Raw genomic sequence first — 21057 nt, 5'->3', positions numbered from 1 at the left:
ATAAGCAGGCGTTTCGCCATAGGATTTCAGTGTTTTCTCCTTCAGCGACGACTTCTACATCTCTTCGCTGATCTCCGCCTGAAGCCGAAGAAGCTCGCCGCCTTCCTGACAGCTCTCGCCGCCGTCTGAAGAGGCCGTCTGAGCGGACTCGCCTGGACTCGCCGGTTGAGGACAGCGCCGGCGCCCTCACTGACTGCAGCTTCAGCGCAGTCGTTGAGCCGCCGCCTCCCGCTTCCCGCTCCCGGCCGCTTCCTGTGTGTCCCCTGCCGCCATCTGACGCGCCGCCTGAGAGCTTCACCCGCGGCTTAACGCCGCTCTAAAAGAGCGATTTCAGCGGTTTTCACCGCTCCTAAAAGAGCTTCCGCGGTCCTCGCCGCTCTAAGAGCCACCCAACTGCCGTTTTCACGGCACCAGCGTCTCACGATGCCCCGTCACTCATGTGCTACGTGCAGGGCCCCCCTGCACGATAGCGACGGTCACGCCGAGTGCGTCGCCTGCCTGGGCAAGCCCCATGCGGACGGCGCGCTTGCTGGGAACTCATGCCCGCACTGCGAGTCTCAGTTCCCGCGGGTCTTCACGGAAGGCGATCTCGCCGCTCGCGCCCTCCCGTCTTCTTCCTCCTGAGAACCGGCCAGGAAGAGACAGCGGGGTAGAGCGACTCAGCGCCCGGAGTCAGACGAGCTGACGCCGGCCCAGCCCCCGCGTGCCTCGCTTTCTCATCCGAGGGAACCATCTCCCGTCCTGTTCTCCCGCCCTGAGCAGCGTCCCTCTGCCGAAGCAAGTGACCTCGTCTCATTTGGAGGAACAGACGACGAGCAGGATGACTCCATGTCACTTGCGGCTTCCGAAGCAGAAGCATGGGCTGGCGAGCCGGAAGACACTGCTCCGCCTCCCTTGGAACCCGTTGAGCACTGCCAGGGCATGGATGCCGAGCTTTTCCACGTCCTGTCCAGAGCCGTGGAAGAGCTGGACCTTGAATGGGCCCCTCCAGAGGAGCCGTCTCGCAGCTGCCTGGACGAATGGTTCCTACCAGGCCGCCGCCAAGCACCTCGCCAGCGCTCAGCGCCCTTCTTTCCCGAGGTCCACGAGGAGCTCACGAATTCCGCCCGCCTTCACACGACGCACCGCTCCGCCCTCACCGACGTTGACGGTGCCGAAGAAAAGGGTTATGAGCACCTGCCACCCCTAGACAAAGCGGTGGCTGCTCACCTCTGCCCTCCCGCGGCTGTGGGATGGAAGACTAAGAGGGCCCTTCCTTCCAAGCCCTGTCGGACCACCTCTACTTTGGCTGGACGGGCTTACACCTCGGCGGGCCAGGCTGTCTCCGCGCTTCATACTATGGCCATATTTCAGGTCTTCCAGGCCAAACTCCTCCGCTCCCTGGATGAGTCTGGAATTGACGCACCGGCTTTCAAAGATCTTCGCAGCGCAAAAGTTCTTGGGGATTTCAGCGGGGTCCGTAGCGGGCTCGTGGGCAAGGAGTTCGGGTGGCGCCGGCAGCAGGGCAGACGTATCAGGGAGAGCGGGCAGCTCGGTGACGGCCTCCGTGGCCGTATCAGGGAGAGCGGGCAGCTTGGTGTCGGCCTCCACGGCCGTATCGAGGAGAGCGGGCAGCTTGGTGACGGCCTCCGTGGCCGTATCAGGGAGAGCGGGCTGCTCTGGGACGGTAGCGGGCTCGGACTGCTCTGGGACGGCAGCGGGCTCGGGCTGGCATACAGTTTCAAATTCAATTGCGCTCGAGTGCATCCTCCACGCACGCAGGACAGCCAGAACATAAAAAGTGAAAACAGCCCTCTTGGCCATCACAGCGGGGACGTGACGTGACTCTTGGCGATCAGCGGAGACGTGATGTTGCTCTGGGCAATCAGCGGAGACGTGACGTTGCTCTGGGCGATCAGCGGAGATGTGACATTGCTCTGGGCGATCAGCGGAGATGTGACGTTGCTCTGGGCAATCAGCGGAGACGTGACGTTGCTCTGGGCGATCAGCGGAGACGTGACGTGACTCTGGGCGATCGGCGAAGACAGGACGTGGCTCTAGGGGATCAGCAAAGACGTGATGTGATGTTGTCGTGACCGCCATTTTGTGAGTGTTCTTTGATGCGGCGGCCATTATATGATTCACTGCGGTGTCGCATTTCCCCTCAACACCCACAGTAAAACGTGAACCTACGGTAAGCAAGGCAAAGTCCAAGAATTCCATAAACGTCCCTCGGGGACCATAAATACCCCTTAAGAGGTTCGTTTAGTCCATGGGCAAAAAAGTCAATCAGGGCACAGTCCGGTAAATCAGAAAAATGAGAAATGTCCAGGAATATCTGAATATGTGCCTCCAGGGTGCAGTTAACTTGACGAAGGCCTACAAGGCGCATTGCGGGATCCATGCTGGGACTAGAACGCCCAACAAAGCTGCTGGATCTTGATGTGGCTAGGTCTTCTGTAACGAAGGCGGGACTCAGAGTAAGATCCAAATGCAGCTTTATTAAAAGGTGAGCGTGGTCGTACAGGCAGGGGTCAGATAACAGCAAACAGGTACAGCAAGGAACAGGCAGAATCGTAGTCAGGAACAAGCAGAGGGTCAGGGCTGGCAGATATCAATCACAGGTCAGTATACAAAGCAAAGGTCAGGACAGGCGGCACAGGATCGTAGACGGGAAACAGACAGGCAGACAAGATAAAAACGCTTGTAAATGTATCACAGGGAAAACAAGACCTAGCGGTGAGGCGATGTGTGTATGAGTCCTTTATAGTCCGTGTAATGAGCTGCAGCTGGGTGTGGTGATTAACGAGGAGAGAACATGTGACTGGCAGAGAGGATCGTGGGAGATGTAGTCCAGGGCGTGACAGGGGCAGATGGTGATCGTGACTGAGATGTAGTCATTGAATGCATTTTGTGCCGAAGCAATGATAATTGATCCTCAGTTTAGCCCACATAGACTTCTGTTGTGCTCACTGTGTGAAGAGTTTTGCAAAAGTGACCTAAGTATTGAGAAATGTGTCCTAACGTCTGTAAAAAACTGTAACACATGGCTCAAAACAGGCTCAGTGCAGCCAAACACTATGCACAACCCTCACTGAGATAACACACACTGTCACTCAGAACACACTGAGAGTAAAAACACTAGCATCAAACACCAACACAGAAAATACAAACTTTTCATCTTTACATTTTTAACAATTTCAGTGATTTCATACAAAGTAATATTTTCTCCAAAGAAAAGAGTGACATTCTTTCACATGATTTATTTAAATTTTTAGAACATAATTCTTTAAGGTAAATGGAAATTAGCAGTTTGCTTCAATAGTCTGTAGTAATTTACGAAATTACAGTAATGAGTTACATATATATATGTGTGTGTGTGTGTGTTCACTAACAAGTCTAAAACAAGACACCTGCTTAGCCTTTCAGCTGAAATTGCAGTGTTTGAAAGGCACAAGGCTGAAATCTTCTGTTTTGAATGTGTGGTTCACAGTTTTGACAGCAGTGTGTTAGCATTTGAACAAAGTGCTGTAAATTTCATTACAGTTTTTTTCAATTGCTAAATGACAGTGGGCACAACTGGAGTCACATGTGCAAAACTCTAACTACGTTTATACAACAGTTCGACGGCACGAGTGTGTAAATAAATAAGAACAGCAACGGAGTGTCTTTAAAACCCTCTTTTGTGCAGCACTACTTCCTTCCGCCATGGATTCAAATCTCAATTTGACAGTTGGACCAAGCCTCCGTTACTAATTCTAAAACGTCACTTCAGAACTAGTAACGAAGGAACGTTTCAAAACTCAAGTTGTCAGTTAAACCAAGCCACCGTTGCTAACTCTAAAATGTCACTTTAGAACTAGTAACGAAGGAACGTTGAGTCGCTTCATTGAAACACATTGAATTTTCTAGAGTATTAGAGAGAGAGAGAGAGAGAGAGAGAGAGAGAGAGTGCGCGAGAGAGAGAGTAGGCTATTACCTGTGTCTGGTTTATTGCATTACATTCATTCATCAAGTCGATTCGCATCTCCGAAAACGTCAAAACAAATTGTAAAATAGGCACTGTTATTAAATATGAGTCACATATTTCAGGTCTAAACAACTACATTCTTGCCTAAAAAACTATTAAAACTACAGTTCGTGGTACAAGGAGTAGTATTTGTAAAAATGACGGTTGATTTGATCGGCCGCCATGACGGTCACTTCAAGCGGAGTGATACAAACGGTGAAAAGGCAGTAGGAGTGCTGTTATCACTGAAATATCGCATGGCTATCAGCCAATCACATTCGAGAACCAGACAGAATTGTTGTATAAATATATATATATATATATATGTGTGTGTGTGTGTTCACTAACAAGTCTAAAACAAGACACCTGCTTAGCCTTTCAGCTGAAATTGCAATGTTTGAAAGGCACAAGGCTGAAATCTATTCTGTTTTGAATGTGTGGTTCATAGTTTTGACAGCAGTGTGTTAGCATTTGAACAAAGTGCTGTAAATCCACAGTGTTGTGCAGGTTGTGGTTAAAGTCATGGGATAAGTGTGTAGAGTTTTGAAAACTGTGTTCAAGCAATGAAAAACGAACTAGAGTTTGGTCCACATGAACTGCTGCTGTGCAGACTGTAGTTAGAGTTTTGCACATGTGACTCCAGTTGTGCCCACTGTCATTTAGCAGTCGAAAACTGTAAAAGATTAATAAGAGGCAGAAGTACAGAATGTCACATTTTATTATTGACTGTTTCAACACAAAACGTTTTACCAACTAAGTACAGCACTTTTAAAGTGTCAACCCTCTGCCTAATGTGAGCAGAAGTATTGGGAACAAGCATTTCACCAGCTGAAGAGGAGACTAAAGGCAGAAACTCCCCAAAACAAGCAACCTTTGAAAATGGCTGTATTAAAGGCCTGGAAAAGCATAAGTGTGAAACCCAGAGTCTGGTGATGTCTTTCGGTCACAGACTCACTTCTGTGATTGCTTGCAAGGGATTCACAATTAAATATTAGCTTTTACACTTTTACATTTACTTTGTTAAACCGTCCCAATACGTCTGCTCACATTAGGCAGAGGGTTGACACTTTAAAAGTGCTGTACTTATTTGGTAAAACATTTTGTGTTGAAACAGTCAGTAATAAAATGCGACATTCTGTACTTCTGCCTCATATTAATCATATTTATAGATGTCACTATATTTATAGATGTCACTATAGATGTAACTATGGAAGGCACTGTATGCCATATAAAAATGTTTGTTCACTGACAAAAAAAAAAGTTAGTGTCTGGCCCAAAAAAATTTAATTTAAGCTTTATTTTCTTTTGTTCTGCAGCATACTGAACATGAATACACAAGAAGAAAAAGATTCCATATTCAAAACAGCAAAAAAGCGGATTGCCCAGCAAAACTTTGTCCAGTATGTAGTAAGCTAAGTATTAGCATGGCTTTATATACAGTTTACATATGTAGACAGGAATACATCTTTAAACGTGATTCAGATATACAAAAAGAGTTTGAAATAAAAAGCAATTTCTCTTCTTTAAAATAAAGTTTACTTAATATTTACTAATCTTTTGAATACAAAGAGCTGCACAACTTAATGTAGCTTTAAAACAGTGGGAATAGTGGGTCTCATTCACTAATTTTATAATGTTTATAAGGCCATCAAGAATATTTGATTTATTTTTATTAGTTCCTACATTTTTCAGTAGGTTTCGAACACATTTTAGAATGAAAGTTATTGATGAAAAAGTTGGTAACACTTTAGATTACAGCCCAGAAAGTACTGCGTAATTACAACAAATTTACAGCGTAACTTTCAATAATTATAGTGTAACTATACAGTAAGTATGTGTAAGTATAGAGGAACAATATGTGAAGTATTGGGAATAAAGGGGTAACAACCAGGAAAAATAACAAATTATTCATACTTTTAATATTTTATAACTAAGGGGTACGTATGACATAACCAGTGGTGTATAAAGTACTCGAAAACCATACTTGAGTAAAAGTATAGTTATCTTACCAGAAAATGACTTTGGTAGAAGTCAAAGTCACTGTTTAGAATGTAAAAGTTTTAAAGTATGTGATATTTTTTGTACTTAAGAACGAAAAGTATTTTTTTGATATTAAACGTACTTAAGTTTTGAAAGTAAAAGTACAAGTAAATGTAAAAGGAGCAAAAATATAATTAAAAATTGTTCTATACACAGTTTGAGCAGCATGATTATGTTCAGTTTTAACTCTTTCTTACATTTTGTTTCTTTGAATTAAAAAATGGCTAAATGTTTATTGAATTTTTTAAATATAAAAAATACTAATATATTAATTATACATTGATCATTGTTAATGTTAATTCATAGTGCATTATAACTAATGTAAGAGAGAACTTTAAAATGTAAAAATGTAAATGTCGAAATTAACAATGGACAATACTTTTATTAACCTTTAATTTACAAATGGACTCTTATTGTGAAGTGTTACCATTTCATAACAGTCATGTTTAAAACTTACCATCTTTACACACAAAGGCACAGCATGGGTCAATTATATGTATACTTTCACACATTATTTGCCTCTATTTTAGAAAACTTGATGATGATCTAATCAAAATATGTGTTACAGTGCCAATAAAAAGAACAAATCGAATGCATTTCTGATAAATGTTTTCTGTCGCTGCATGATGAGGATACAGTTTAAATATGCAACTTCGCTGGATAACTAATGCATAACAGCGAACAAATGGATATAAAATAATGCAATTGAATGGTAACAATCGTGACATTAAACAGTTGGTATTTTTGTCACATTGTTTTAACCGCTTGAGGTAATACTAATGTTAGCCTCGACGGAGAACATACTACTGCTCTCCACTAATGCAGCATTTAACTAATTACTTTATAATGATATGAAAACATGTACTGTTAAGTACACTATAACATACCGCTTTGTTTTTCGTTTTAAATCCGTTTTTGAAGTGCCCCGCTCTGTGCAGCGCGCATAGAGGCAGCGCGCAGCCTCACGTCACGTGTCAAAACAAACAATACGAGGCATCAGTAATAGTTTTTATTTCGCCTCTAGAGGCCGCTCTCGTACTGTATAATGACAGCGCATATTCTCAGCCGCTCCAGCAATGGATGCAACCTGGAAAATGAAATTAACCGCGGTTGTGCGAGCACTTGCTTGCAGTCTGTGTTCTTCCGACTTTATTTTGTAGTAAGTAACGAAAATGCTTTGGGAAAATGTATCGGAGTAAAAGTATACATTTTATTTAGGAAATGTAGTGGAGTAAAAGTAAAAGTTGACAGAAATATAAAGACTCAAGTAAAGTACAGATTCTCTCAAAAAATACTTAAGTACTGTAACGAAGTATTATTACTTCGTTACATTACACCACTGGACATAACTAAGGAGTAAATATGACATTACAGGCCGTAAATTAAAGTGGAGCTGGTTACCCTCTTATTTCATGTAGTTACAGGGTAAGTATGACATTACGGGCCATAAATTAAAGTGGAGCTTGTTACCCTCTTATTTCATGAAGTTACAGGGTAAGTATGACATTACGGGCCGTAAATTAAAGTGGAGCTTGTTACCCTCTTATTTCATGTAGTTACAGGGTAAGTATGACATTACGGGCCGTAAATTAAAGTGGAGCTTGTTACCCTCTTATTTCATGTAGTTACAGGGTAAATATGACATTACGGGCCGTAAATTAAAGTGGTGCTTGTTACCCTCTTATTTCATGTAGTTACAGAGTAAGTATGACATTACAGGCCGTAAATTAAAGTGGAGCTTGTTACACTCTTGTTTCATGTAGTTACAGGGTAAGTAATTAATAAAAATAAATAAATAAATAAAAACGCAAACAGTCATATCACTTGGAAAACTTTATTTGAAAAACAACTTATTTCAAAACAGATTTAAAGTTACAACACTTCTTATTTTTTTCTCTTGCTTGGCTTCCTCCTCCTCTTGTTCCTCTTTTTCTTTCTTTCCACTGATGAATCTTAAGAGGGAATCCCATTTGCTATTCTGTATTTAAAAAATACAGAACACCTGGAAATGTGCTCACTGTTTACTCATCTTTTACCCTCATGCCATCTGAGATGTATACGACTTTCCTTCTTAAGATGAACACAGAAAGGATTTTAGGAAAAAAATAAATCATCTGGGAACGCTTTATAATGCAAGCTCACATGTTCCTAAAAGTCGAAACATCAAACAGCACAAACAGCAATAACTACAGTAATCCATATGACCCTAATGGATGAATCGATGTCTTCTGAAGTGAAACGGTACGTATTTGTAAGAAAAATACCAAATATTTGAATATCTTTAAAAATTTCGACCAGCTGTCTTCTGCGCGTGCATGCGAGGGTTGAGAGTTCATGCTTGCCGTATCTTGAAGCGTGATGTAGGCGTGCCGAGAAACTCACGCAGATGTTGGATGCCGTCAGTTTTTTTTTTAATTATTTTTTTAGTAATGCTCACAACAAAATACACAGAATAACAGATAATGAGAATGAGAAACAAACAAGACAGAATAACAGAGACGGCAGTTCTCGCGCGAGTTTCAAATGAATTTCCCGCAAGAACGTCATGAAAGTGTCCTGATCACCAGTGAGATTGCCCTATCAGCCACTAGAGGGCACTCCATTCCGGACTCTCATTTCCACCCATTGCATTCACTACATTACCCATAACGCACTCCCCGGACTCATTATCACCATGTCATTGCACCCAGCTGTTTAGAGTTCTCTCGTCAGTGTCTGTCTATTTATACCCTGTTTGTTTCTGCTTTTGTCATGGAGTTTTCAGTTCAGGTCACTGTTTGTTTTCTTGTTTCATGTTTGACTGTTTTTTGGATTTGACCCCTGCCTTTTCTGGATTTATGATTTTGGATTACACATTAAATAACCTCTGCACTTGGATCTTGCCTGCTTGTTTCTGTGGACACCATGACAGAAAACTCCATCACTACTAGAACCAGCAGGATGGTTATCCAAATCACTCCTCCGGTTACGGTGAAGGAGCGGATGGCGGTACTTCGAGCGGTGTTGGCTCTACGTCAGGAGGGAAATTGTGTAGGGGGTTTTGCCCAGTTTTTCTGGACTATGTCCGTGGGGCTGCGATATAATGATGAGGCGCTGAAAGAGATTTTTAATGGTTGCCTGGATGACCCGTTGCCGCTGTGGGAGTTGAAGGGACTGGAGGACCTGGATTTTTGGGGGTTCGTCCACTATCTCGAACATCGGAGTGGGTGGGCCACAATGGGTCAGCCGGACCCCGTTCCAACCAGTGAGTTCGATCCAGATCCCGCTCCAGCTCGTGAGTCCGTTCCAGAGACCAGAAAGGAGGTGAGCACTGAATCTCTGCCTCACCCAGGTAAAAGGAGGAGGAGGAGGAGGAGGAAGAAGGCTTCCTTCATCCTTCAAGGCCCGGAGGCCTCTCCAGAGCCCGCTCCAGCCAGTGAGCCCGCTCCAGTCAGTGAGTCCCCTCCAGAGTCCGCTCCAGTCAGTGAGTACACTTCAGAGCCCGCTCCAGTCAGTGAGTCCACTCCAGAGCCCGTTCCAACCAGTGAGTTCGATCCAGATCCCGCTCCAGCTCGTGAGTCCGTTCCAGAGACCAGAAAGGAGGTGAGCACTGAATCTCTGCCTCACCCAGGTAAAAGGAGGAGGAGGAGGAGGAGGAAGAAGGCTTCCTTCATCCTTCAAGGCCCGGAGGCCTCTCCAGAGCCCGCTCCAGCCAGTGAGCCCGCTCCAGTCAGTGAGTCCCCTCCAGAGTCCGCTCCAGTCAGTGAGTCCACTCCAGAGTCCGCTCCAGTTAGTGAGTCCACTCCAGAGTCCGCTCCAGTTAGTGAGTCCACTCCAGAGCCCGTTCCAGTCAGTGAGTCCACTCCAGAGCCCGTTCCAGTCAGTGAGTCCACTCCAGAGCCCACTCCAGTCAGTGAGTCCACTCCAGAGCCCGTTCCAGTCAGTGAGTCCACTCCAGAGCCCGCTCCAGTTAGTGAGTCCACTCCAGAGCCCACTCCAGTTAGTGAGTCCACTCCAGAGCCCGTTCCAGTCAGTGAGTCCACTCCAGAGCCCGCTCCAGTCAGTGAGCCCACTCCAGAGCCCGCTCCAGTCAGTGAGTCCACTCCAGAGCCCACTCCAGTCAGTGAGTCCACTCCAGAGCCCGTTCCAGTCAGTGAGTCCACTCCAGAGCCCGCTCCAGTTAGTGAGTCCACTCCATAGCCCACTCCAGTTAGTGAGTCCACTCCAGAGCCCGTTCCAGTCAGTGAGTCCACTCCAGAGCCCGCTCCAGTCAGTGAGCCCACTCCAGAGCCCGCTCCAGTCAGTGAGTCCACTCCAGAGCCCGCTCCAGTCAGTGAGTCCACTCCAGAGCCCGCTCCAGTCAGTGAGTCCACTCCAGAGCCCGTTCCAGTCAGTGAGTCCACTCCAGTTAGTGAGTCCACTCCAGAGCCCGCTCCAGTCAGTGAGTCCACTCCAGAGCCCTTTCCAGTCAGTGAGTCCACTCCAGTTAGTGAGTCCACTCCAGAGCCCGCTCCAGTCAGTGAGGCCATTTTGGGTAAGCCACCGCCTCACCCTCATAAGTGGAGGAGAAGGAGGAAAAGGGCTTCCTCCATCCTACAAGGCCTGGAGACCACTCTAGTGGTTGATCGTGGGTTCTCCAAGCGCCTTTCCCTGCCGGCGCCACCGAAGCGCCTTTCCCTGTCGGCGCCACCGAAGCGCCTTGCCCTGCCGGCGCCACCGAAGCGCCTTGCCCTGCCGGCGCCACCGAAGCGCCTTGCCCTTCCGGCGCCAACGAAGCGCCTTGCCCTTCCGGCGCCAACGAAGCGCCTTGCCCTTCCGGCGCCAACGAAGCGCCTTGCCCTTCCGGCGCCAACGAAGCGCCTTGCCCTGCCGGCGCCAACGAAGCGCCTTGCCCTGCCGCCGTCGCTAGAGCAGCCCGAGCCCGCTGCCGTCCCGGAGCAGCCCGAGCCCGCTGCCTTCATCGAGCTGTCCGCTCTCCCTGATACGGCCACGGAGGCCGTCACCGAGCTGCCCGCTCTCCCTGATACGGCCACGGAGGTCGTCACCGAGCTGCATGCTCTCCCTGATTCGGTCACGGAGCACCCTTGGTCTGCCCTGCCGCCGCCGTCCAAGCCTTCTGCCCTGCCGCCACCGCCCAGATCTTCAGTCCTGCCGCCGTCACCCAAGCCTTTTGCCCTGCCGCTGCCGCCCAGGCTTTCTGCCTTGCCGCTACTGCCCAGGCCGTCTGAACCGTTGGAACCAGCCTGGTCAGTTCCTCCGGCACCACCCTGGCAATCAGCCAGGATTCCTGACCCGCTGGAACCAGCCTGGTCAGTTCCTCCAGCACCACCTTGGCAATCAGCCAGGATTCCAGACCCGCTGGAACCAGCCTGGTCAATTCCTCCGGTGCCACCCTGGCACTCAACCAGGATTCCAGACCCGCTGGAACCAGCTCGGTCAGTTCCTCCAGCACCACCCTGGCTTTCAGTGGGGCGGCCTGGATCTGGCCCGCCATCCCTCCCCCTGATCCTCCTCCGGTCCACCTCCCTCCTGAGTTTTTTATGTTTTTGTGTTTTGTCTGGTGGAGCGTCTGGTAGCCGCTCCTTTGAGGGGGAGTAATGTCACGATCACCAGTGAGAGTGCCCTATCAGCCACTAGAGGGCACTCCATTCCGGACTCTCATTTCCACCCATTGCATTCACTACATTACCCATAACGCACTCCCCGGACTCATTATCACCATGTCATTGCACCCAGCTGTTTTGAGTTCTCTCGTCAGTGTCTGTCTATTTATACCCTGTTTGTTTCTGCTTTTGTCATGGAGTTTTCAGTTCAGGTCACTCGTTTCTTTGTTTGTTTTCTTGTTTCATGTTTGACTGTTTTTTGGATTTTGACCCCTGCCTGTTCTGGATTTATGATTTTGGATTACACATTAAATAACCTCTGCACTTGGATCTTGCCTGCTTGTTTCTGTGGACACCGTGACAGAAAGCTTCACGTTGCTCATTTCAATTTGCTTCATCGAACGCAAAGTTGACTCTCATACAGGCGCTGGTGACAATTGGTCGGAAGCGAAAAGATGAATAGCCTAAACCATGAGAATTTTGGGGTGTACTGTATTTTCTTATAATACAGAATAGCAACAGGATTCCTTCTTAAGATTCATCAGCTGAGAAACAAGAGCAGGTGGAAGCCAAGCGAGAAACAACAACAACCAAAAAACAGACAAAACTTTACTTACTGTCTTACTGTTACTTTCTGTCAGGACTTTAGAGTTTGAAATGAAAAGTTGATTTAAAAAAATGAAGTGTTGTAGACCTGTTTTTAATAAAGTTGTTTTTCAAATAAAGGTTTCGGAGTCAGTGATATTGTCACAGTTCCCTCGTCTCCCGGACTCCAAATCCCATGATCCTCTTGTCTCCACACCTGCACTCACTTCCCTCGTCATCTCCTCATCATCACAGATCATCGTCACCTGGACTCCCTCGTCAGCACTCCCCATATAATGGACTCACTCCCTTCACTCCCTGTCAGATCTTGATGTTGTTGCTTAAGTTGTACCTGTGTGTGTCTTCTCCTGCGTTTGTTCATTAAAGTACCTTAACTGTGGATGTCCGTATACGTTTCGTCTCTCTAACACCAGCGTACCGTAACAGATATCAGATTGTTTGCATTTTATTAATTACTTACCCTGTAACTACATGAAATAAGAGGGTAACAAGCACAGCTTTAATTTACGGCCCGCAATGTCATATTTACCCTGTAACTACGTGAAATAAGAGGGTAACAAGCCCCACTTTAATTTACGGCCCGTAATGTCATATTTACCCTGTAACTACATGAAATAAGAGGGTAACAAGCACAGCTTTAATTTACGGCCCGCAATGTCATATTTACCCTGTAACTACGTGAAATAAGAGGGTAACAAGCCCCACTTTAATTTACGGCCCGTAATGTCATATTTACCCTGTAACTACATGAAATAAGAGGGTAACAAGCTCCACTTTAATTTACGGCCCGTAATGTCATACTTACCCCTTAGTTATATGTCATAAGTACCCCTTAGATATAAAATATTTACAGTATAAATAATTTATTTTCCTGGTTGTTACCCCTTTATTCCCAATACTTTACATATTGTTCCCCTATTCTTACACATACTTACTGTATAGTTACACTATAATTATTGAAAGTTATGCTGTAAATTCGTCGTAATTACGCAGTACTTTCCGGGCTGTAATCTAGCGTTACCAAAAAGTTCATACACAAATTTGTGTGTTGCTTAGTGAATGAGACCACATTGAACTGTTAAAATTACCACATTGAATCCTTTAAACATTTTATTATGCTCTTGATTCATGTGTCTCTTTCTCTGTAGTGTGACATTCCACTCTTCAGAAAAGTGATGGTTTGGGAGATAGTACATGAGAAGATCCAAGCAGTGAATCAACTAGTTCTATACAAGGGTTTTCTTTATAAGCAACGGGCTGTGGAAAAATACTGAGATTAATAAAAACTGAGGTTTAACTGCAGATTTGTCCTGTGTGTTAGAACTCATGAAAGAATTGTTGTGAAATCAGTAAGCTTACTGAAGTGAAATGGGTCACAAAACATTTTATCTTACCACTGAGAGTTCTCCTAAATAGCAGTAAAATTCTTAGCTAAGAGTTTTCTCTTAAAACCTATTCACAAAGCTGCTGAGACAAACTTTTACTAAGGAATAGACAGAAGTCTTAAGCTAAGAGTAAGGGCGGGGTTGACCTTGTTGCTATGGAGTAAGCACACAGTGATTGGCTGATGGGGGAGGAGTCAACGATTTAATCATAGAAATATTGTAGAATGAGGTGTCATGTTTCCACATTAAAATAAAGGCTTTAGAATACAAATGTTGCCATATTCAAATAAATATTTTTTAATAAAAATGTTGCCATAGTTAAAATAAAATTTTGCCATAAATGTTTTAAAATAGGCTAAGTGTCACTAATTAAACTAGTATATACAGTTAATTGTCCACCTCTTGGATGTCTGCATCTCAAGATATTGCAGAATTCAAGCCACAAATTATGTTTTATAAACAAAGTTTGGGAGAAACACATTCGAACAGTTTTTCTAATCAGCTCGAGAGGAGGAATATATACACAGACGAAAGCCGACTCGCCTAGTTACCTCAACAGTTTTCTGCATTCCTCCGCCACCCCACTCTTCACTCTCGGCTGGAGATATGGAGATAACTTTGGGTTTGGGCTAAATTCTAAGCTCAGAGCCCTCAATCCCTTTGGACAGCACACCAAATACGCTTATTATATATATATATTTTTACTCTATTTATTCATTTGTAAGTGTGAACTCATGAAAACCATTGCCATAGGTAATCAGACAATATTTATTTATTTGTTAAAGGTTTTTTTTTTTTTTTTTTTTGCGTCTCATCGTAGATTCAAATCTATAAATAAAAATGTATTGCATTTATGAAGAAAAAGTTCAGCAACTAAGGCTCTATCGCTATTGCCTCAATGGTGTACAGTGTCTTTGGGTGGATTAGGACTGTTTGTGATTTGGTCTTAGTAACTTAGGAGTTCTCTTGACTACTCCTAACGTTTCACAGATTTAGGAGCTACTTTTAGCGCTAAAATGCTTTGTGAAATACTCTTAGAGCAAAAATTTAGGACTCCTAAAATTAGGACTGACACGCCCATTATTTTTAAGAGTTTCTCCTAAATCAGCAAGTTAGGAGCTACTTTTAGCCTTAAGATGTTTTGTGAATACGGCCCCTGAAGGCTAAAAGTAGCTCCTAACTTGCCGATCTTTAACAAATAAATAAATATTGTCTGATTACCTGTGGCAGTGGTTTTACAATTAACTGTATATACTAGTTTAATTAGTGACACTTAGCCTATTTTAAAACCTATTTTGACTTTTTTTATTAAAAAATATTTATTTGAATAGAGCAGCATTTGTATTTTAAAACCTTTATTTTTCATTCTACAATATTTCTATGATTAAATCGCTGACTCCTCCCCCATCAGCCAATCACTGTGTGTATACTCCATAGCAACGAGGTCAACCCCGCCCTTACTCTTAGCTTAAGACTTCAGTCTATTCCTTAGTAAAAGTTTGTCTCAGCAGCTTTGTGAATAGGTTTTAAGAGAAAACTCTTAGCTAAGAACTTTTACTGCTATTTAGGAGAACTCTTAGTGGTAAGATAAAATGTTTTGTGAATACGGCCCCTGGGCACTAATTTTTTTCTTTAAACAGTTTGACATATCAATAAAATTGGGAAATTACTACAAAATGTGTGCATTCATTATGCCTTTTGGTAAAGCTAAGAATGTCAAGGTGTATAGGGTCCATTTCCAGGAAATAGAAATGATTAAATGTATAGCCTGTCTTTAATACACCATAAATACACTGTAAATGTCACAGAAGCACTTCATTTCAACAGTAGCTGCATTTATCTTTGGTCAAGAAATACTGCAATGCTTGAATAATTACCAGAGTATTTATGAAACATTTTGAATCATTTTAATATTTCTGTCATACAGTATACAACTGCAATTTTTTTTTTTTAAATAATACTACTTTTTTCTTTTTCTTTTTTTTTTTCTTTTTAGCTTAAATGTTATGGATTAAATAATATTAGTGTACACCATGCATAAAATGGAAACCATTAGGCCCTTGCTTGGGGAAATTTGTTTTTCACTGTAATCAACAAATCTATTACTGCATCAGGTTAACCCCACAATGTAATCCGTCATTTTAGTTTCATATTTAATGAGGGCAAATAAATGTGTAACTGTAGAACCTGGAAGATCCTGTCAGTTATTATCATATATGTACAAGTAAGTGTGATGCTTCTATTCAAATGGGTTGTCATTGGCTCTGCCCTTCCCTTGGCATCCGCAGGACTCGTTGTGGTTGGACAATCTTTTAACCCATATTAAAAAACGTTTAATGTTGCAAATTTCTTTTTGCTGTTATTATTATGTTAGTAATACATTCAGTTAACAAAGCGGTGTTGCTGTGTTGTGAGAAATTACCTCTTTACTAATATCCTAACCCTAGCATGTCTCCACTGAACTACAAATAACAGCGCCATGTTTTTGGCGTTCAATAGATAGAATGACAGGGGCTTATGGGTAATGTAGTTTAAAACGTTTAATAATGATATGGAAAAAATACTTTCTTTAATTAACAAAAGGATTATCTAATCATGTTCATTGTGCAAACCTCTATGACATAATTGAAAGGCAGACTGAAATATGGTATTTTATTATGAGCACTTTTCGTATATATATTTGAAAGCTGTGTCCAACATTATTTAGTAAACATAGCACAAGTAGTTGTCATACCAATTTTCTCTGTGATACTGTAATCAGACTTATTTGATTTACAGCCATCTGAAATGTGCATTTTCTTGCTCTTCCAAGGGACTCTACTGGGCCCCTGAGGGTGGAAGGGCAGTAAAACATACACAGGTACACAAGGTATGTGTAAAACGTTCATGCATGTATGTAGGTCAAATTCTTGTGTGCAAAAAATCATAATATAAAATAAGCCATTTGTAAATCTCTGTCTCAAAATGTTCTTATCTTTGTCCTCCTCAAGTGCTGGACATCAGAAATGTGCATGCTCATCTTGCTTATAGTACATGATCCATGTTGATCTTTCCCTGGTACATTGCCCGAAGTGCCTGTATATAGCCCATGCAGTCTCTTGTAATACACCTTTTAGCCTTGCCTTCATGTATCTGAAATTTAACATATTTACTCTATTTGACACAGCATATATGCCACTAAGCATATGCAATGGTAACATTCTATCAAACTGTTGTCCCATATGTCATTATGACTATATGTTCATGTCTCAATTAAAATAATTATGGTAATTATGTATTTTTTATTAAATCAAACCAAACACCATCCTTAATACAGAATATTGACCATATTTTATTATATAACACCATATTCAACACTTTACTGGCAAATACAGCATGAGTACAGCTAAAGTAGCACATAAAGACAAGTGATAATGAAGAGAAATAAAAATGGGTTATGTTAAGATCATATTATATTAATCAGTTCACAACACTGATGAAGCCACACACATGCATGCATGGTGAAATGTCTTGAGCACCACAGAATCACATCCAGTTTCCTTATCAGATCTCTCCTGGTTTTCTTCCTTTTGCTTGCTTATCCATGTCCCTACATAATCTTTTTCTTCCATGTCTCTAACAATTTACAAATTGTTATCCAGCACTGTACAGTACAAATGAACAAAAGATGTGACCAATTCAAATCACTTTGTCAGCATGACATGAAATCAAGTGTGCAGGTGATGAAATTCTTTAGTGCAAACTCTGCAGAATGACAGTATGAAATATATACACAACACATAAAGTATTAACAATATACACATACATAAGAGACAGGTAGAGAACAATACATGGTTCAATATTATATTATACACAGAGTACAAAATGAAAACAATAATAAACAAAATAATCACATTATACATTTACCTTTGCAGTGCAGTACAGTATGAATTAGTGCAAACAGAATGTCAGGGTGAGTCAGAGTCCAGTCAGTGTAACTGATAAAGTGCAGTGCATATTAGGCTGGTGTGGTGGGGTGTGCTGCTGTGTGGTGTTACTGTCATGAGTTCAGTACAGTCTGATTGCCTGTGGAAAGAACTTGTCTCACAGTCTGCTGGTGCGGGTTCAGCGAGAATGTCTGCCTGATGGTCACGGTGAGAGCAGTCCACGGCACGTGTGGCTGGAGTCTCTGATGATTCTCCATGCTTTCCTCACACACCACCTGATGTAGATGTCTTGGAGGGAGGGATGCTCACCTCCAACTATGTTCTGTGCAGGTCATAACACTCTCTGCAGAGCTTTGCAGTTGAGGGCAGTGCTGTTCCTACACCAGGCAGGGATGCAGCCAGTCAGGATGTTCTCCACAGTGCATGTGTAAAATAATTTCAGGGTTTTGGGGCTCACACTGAACTTCCTCATCTGTCTGAGGAAGAAAAGACAATGATGAGCCTTCTTCAGCACTGCATCAGTGTGGATGGGCAATGTGTGGTCCCTAGGGATGTGAATTTGAAGCAGCTCAAATAGTTCATCAGCACCTCTGATGTGTGTAGCTTTTTCTCAACCAGTCCTAGCACAAGAAAACATGTATTTAGGAGGTGGTAAATCAATAAACAATATATAATATTACTTATAATTGTTGCACTGGACGTACCATTGGTTATCTCTCAGTTCACAAGGTTGTGATGTTTACTTTTATGGGCCATAGCATTTGAGTTGTCACAGTAGATCTGTTGGTTTCAGGCTGCAGTGCTGCACTTGGGGGCCACAGAATACTCCCGTCAACAAAGACTCCATTATCTCTGGACTCAAACCTGCTTCTCTGACCATTTCTGTAAGGTCTGGCCTCAGCATTGAGTGTTTTCAGTGCCAGCTGCCAGCTTCTCTACCTATACAAGTAGAAAATGAGAACAGAGAATGTGTTGTTATAGCAGTCAAAACAAATCAGTAATGTGCTGAAAACTCTTTATTACAAATACAACATGTCAATTTCTTAATCAACTGACTTCATCCTCCTTCAAACAATCAGACAAAACAATAAGTCAATAATAACTCCAGAAAAATAGTTCTGGTGAAAACTCACCATATTCTGTAATTTCCTGCCCAAATTCCAAAGATGATCACACAGCTGATTTGCTTATTCTAGGAGCAATAAAAAGATGTGAAAGTGAAAATGATAATTGCTAACTCGAATAGTCCTTTGAGAGATCAATATCAAATGCTGTACTACATTTAACTCCATTTGTTTGGATACAGACATACCAATTGTCACGTTCCTGTTCACTCCGGACTCCATTTCCCATAATCCTCCCTTGCCTATCACATGCACTCACTCCACCAATCATCTATTGCCACATACTCCTGAAGCTCTTTACCTGGACTATTTAAGACTCACTCACACACCACCTCATTGCGAGGTCTTGATTCACCCTGTGACAATTCTGAGCATTTGTATCCTGTCTGTCTGTCTGTCTGTCTGTCTGTCTGTCTGCCAGCCTGTCTGTTATTGATCATGCCTATTTACGGTTTATGATTCTCTGCCTTCTGCCTTTGGACTGGTTATTGTTATCTGGACTGTGAACGATATCTGTCCGCCCTGATCTACTGCCTGTATCCTGACCACGATTCTGCCTGTCCCTTGCTGTCCCTGTTTGCCCCTGCTTTGACCCTGCCTGTACGAACACGTTTACTTTTGTAATAAAGCTTGCAAATGGATCTCTGCCTGAGTCCCGCCTCGTTACACCAATGGAAATGTGCACCTTTTTCATTTTTTTTTTTTCTGTTCAGGCACAAGATGGCCATGTTCATTCCTCATCCCCAACAGGACTGGTATGCCTGGCTTGCTGTGACTGAATTTCTTTGCGTTTTTAGTCTTCCAATTCAGCTGTAAAACAAGAAAATGTCCATTGACCCCACATTTAATTACTATTGTTGTTATACATTAGACAAGTTATAATTAAGTTAATTCACTAAAAGATTCAGGTCAGAGGATTTGATGAATAAATATTGATTACAATTTTCTACAAATATTACCTGAGGAGGGCTGATCATGGCAATAACTAGCTGAGCCTCACTAGCAGGCATTTCAGTTTCAGCAGCTTCGAGCTCAAGTTCACTAGGAACTCTAGCAGTCTCCTGAGTTCATCTCTATACATCAGATTGAGTCTGACAAAGACATCATGCAAACTCTTTCTACCTTAAAACAGAGAAAAAAAGAATGTGTAAGTGAGTGAGGGAATAAAGGACTAAAGATGAAGAGAAATGGGCAGAAAAAGGAAGTATTTTGTGTGTAAGATTAGCAGAATGAGAGGAAGGCGTTTCTGTGTACGAGTTTTGTACAAGTACGTTTGTATCATATGAATTTGCTGACTTGGTAAATTTTAAGAATTATTACTACTTCTAGCTGATAGGGCCTTGTGTTATGTTAAGTTTAAGAAACATCAAATGCTGTGCGAAATATAACTGCAGAAATGTTCAAACAAGGGTTAAGACCAACACAGACATACCATTGCCTTTGCAGCTTTTTGTCTTCTCCGTAAATGCACAAGATGGCCAATTTCATCCCTCTCCTTCCTTTGGTCTTCATTTTCAGCTGAAACAAAGATCATTTTTAACACACTGTCTCAACATGCATATATTTCTCTGTGACCAAAATATCTGAGAAGAAGGACGTTAAGGAAATTAGTTAGCAACACATGAAATTACGGTGTTCAATACCTGTGAAGTGTTGAACTCAAATCTCCCAATGCTGAGGAAGCTGCCAAGGAGGCTGAACAAGTCCTTCAAAGGTTCAAGTTCCCTGTTAATGCAAGCACCTTCCTGACAGAAATGGTCAAAATTTAATTCTGAGTTTTAAAAATATGCCATGATGAAGAAGAAAGAACGAGAACAAAAATATGTGTAAATGAATTACAGATTACAATTTCAGAAAAATAGGCAAGGAAAAGCTGAGAGAGAGAAGTGAGAATATTCTTAACCTGTCTGAATGCATGTACATTTTTTTTTACATTGTCTTAATATTACTGTTACTTCTGGTGTATTAAAAAAAAATCATGTATTTATTTATTCTTATTTTTAATGTATTATATAATCATGATTTTGTTTATTGCTCAGGTAAAGGCAATACTGTACAAGTCATGCCAATTAAGATAATATGAAGTTGAATTAGAGAGAGAGAGAGACAAACGGACAGTAAGTAGGCTTTTGCGAGAGATGGCTTCTTAAAAGAGCTGTTGGATTAAAGGTTGTGGGGGATGGAGATGGAATATGTCATCGAAGTAACTGCAAAACACAAAAAATATTGAATTACAACTACAATACAAAAAAAAGATATTGTAAGCATGGCAAGTGTTGCGGTTACTCTGTTTTAACTACAAATAACACATCAAAACTACAGTAACTATGGTAAAACCATGGTAATTGTTGTGGTTATTGTTTTACCTATAAATACCACATTAAAATTGCAGTTACTGTGGTAAAA

At 42.5% G+C, this 21057-nt stretch overlaps 1 long non-coding RNA gene across 1 annotated transcript; it reads right to left on the bottom strand.

Moving 5' to 3' along the window:
* Positions 1-16938: 16938 nt before the first annotated feature.
* Positions 16939-20837, bottom strand: LOC137030646 (uncharacterized). The gene is made up of 7 exons (XR_010896447.1): positions 20295-20837; positions 20084-20169; positions 19611-19773; positions 19337-19461; positions 18661-18719; positions 18232-18466; positions 16939-18147 (listed from the first exon to the last, which is right to left on the bottom strand). It is a non-coding gene; the product is annotated as an uncharacterized lncRNA (long non-coding RNA).
* Between the last annotated feature and the right edge of the window lie 220 nt (positions 20838-21057).

The sequence above is a fragment of the Chanodichthys erythropterus genome, chromosome 11 (assembly GCF_024489055.1).
Source record: "Chanodichthys erythropterus isolate Z2021 chromosome 11, ASM2448905v1, whole genome shotgun sequence".
Lineage (NCBI taxonomy): Eukaryota > Metazoa > Chordata > Actinopteri > Cypriniformes > Xenocyprididae > Chanodichthys > Chanodichthys erythropterus.
Note: the sequence above shows the minus strand (reverse complement) of the source record. Positions and strands in the feature narration are given on the sequence as shown.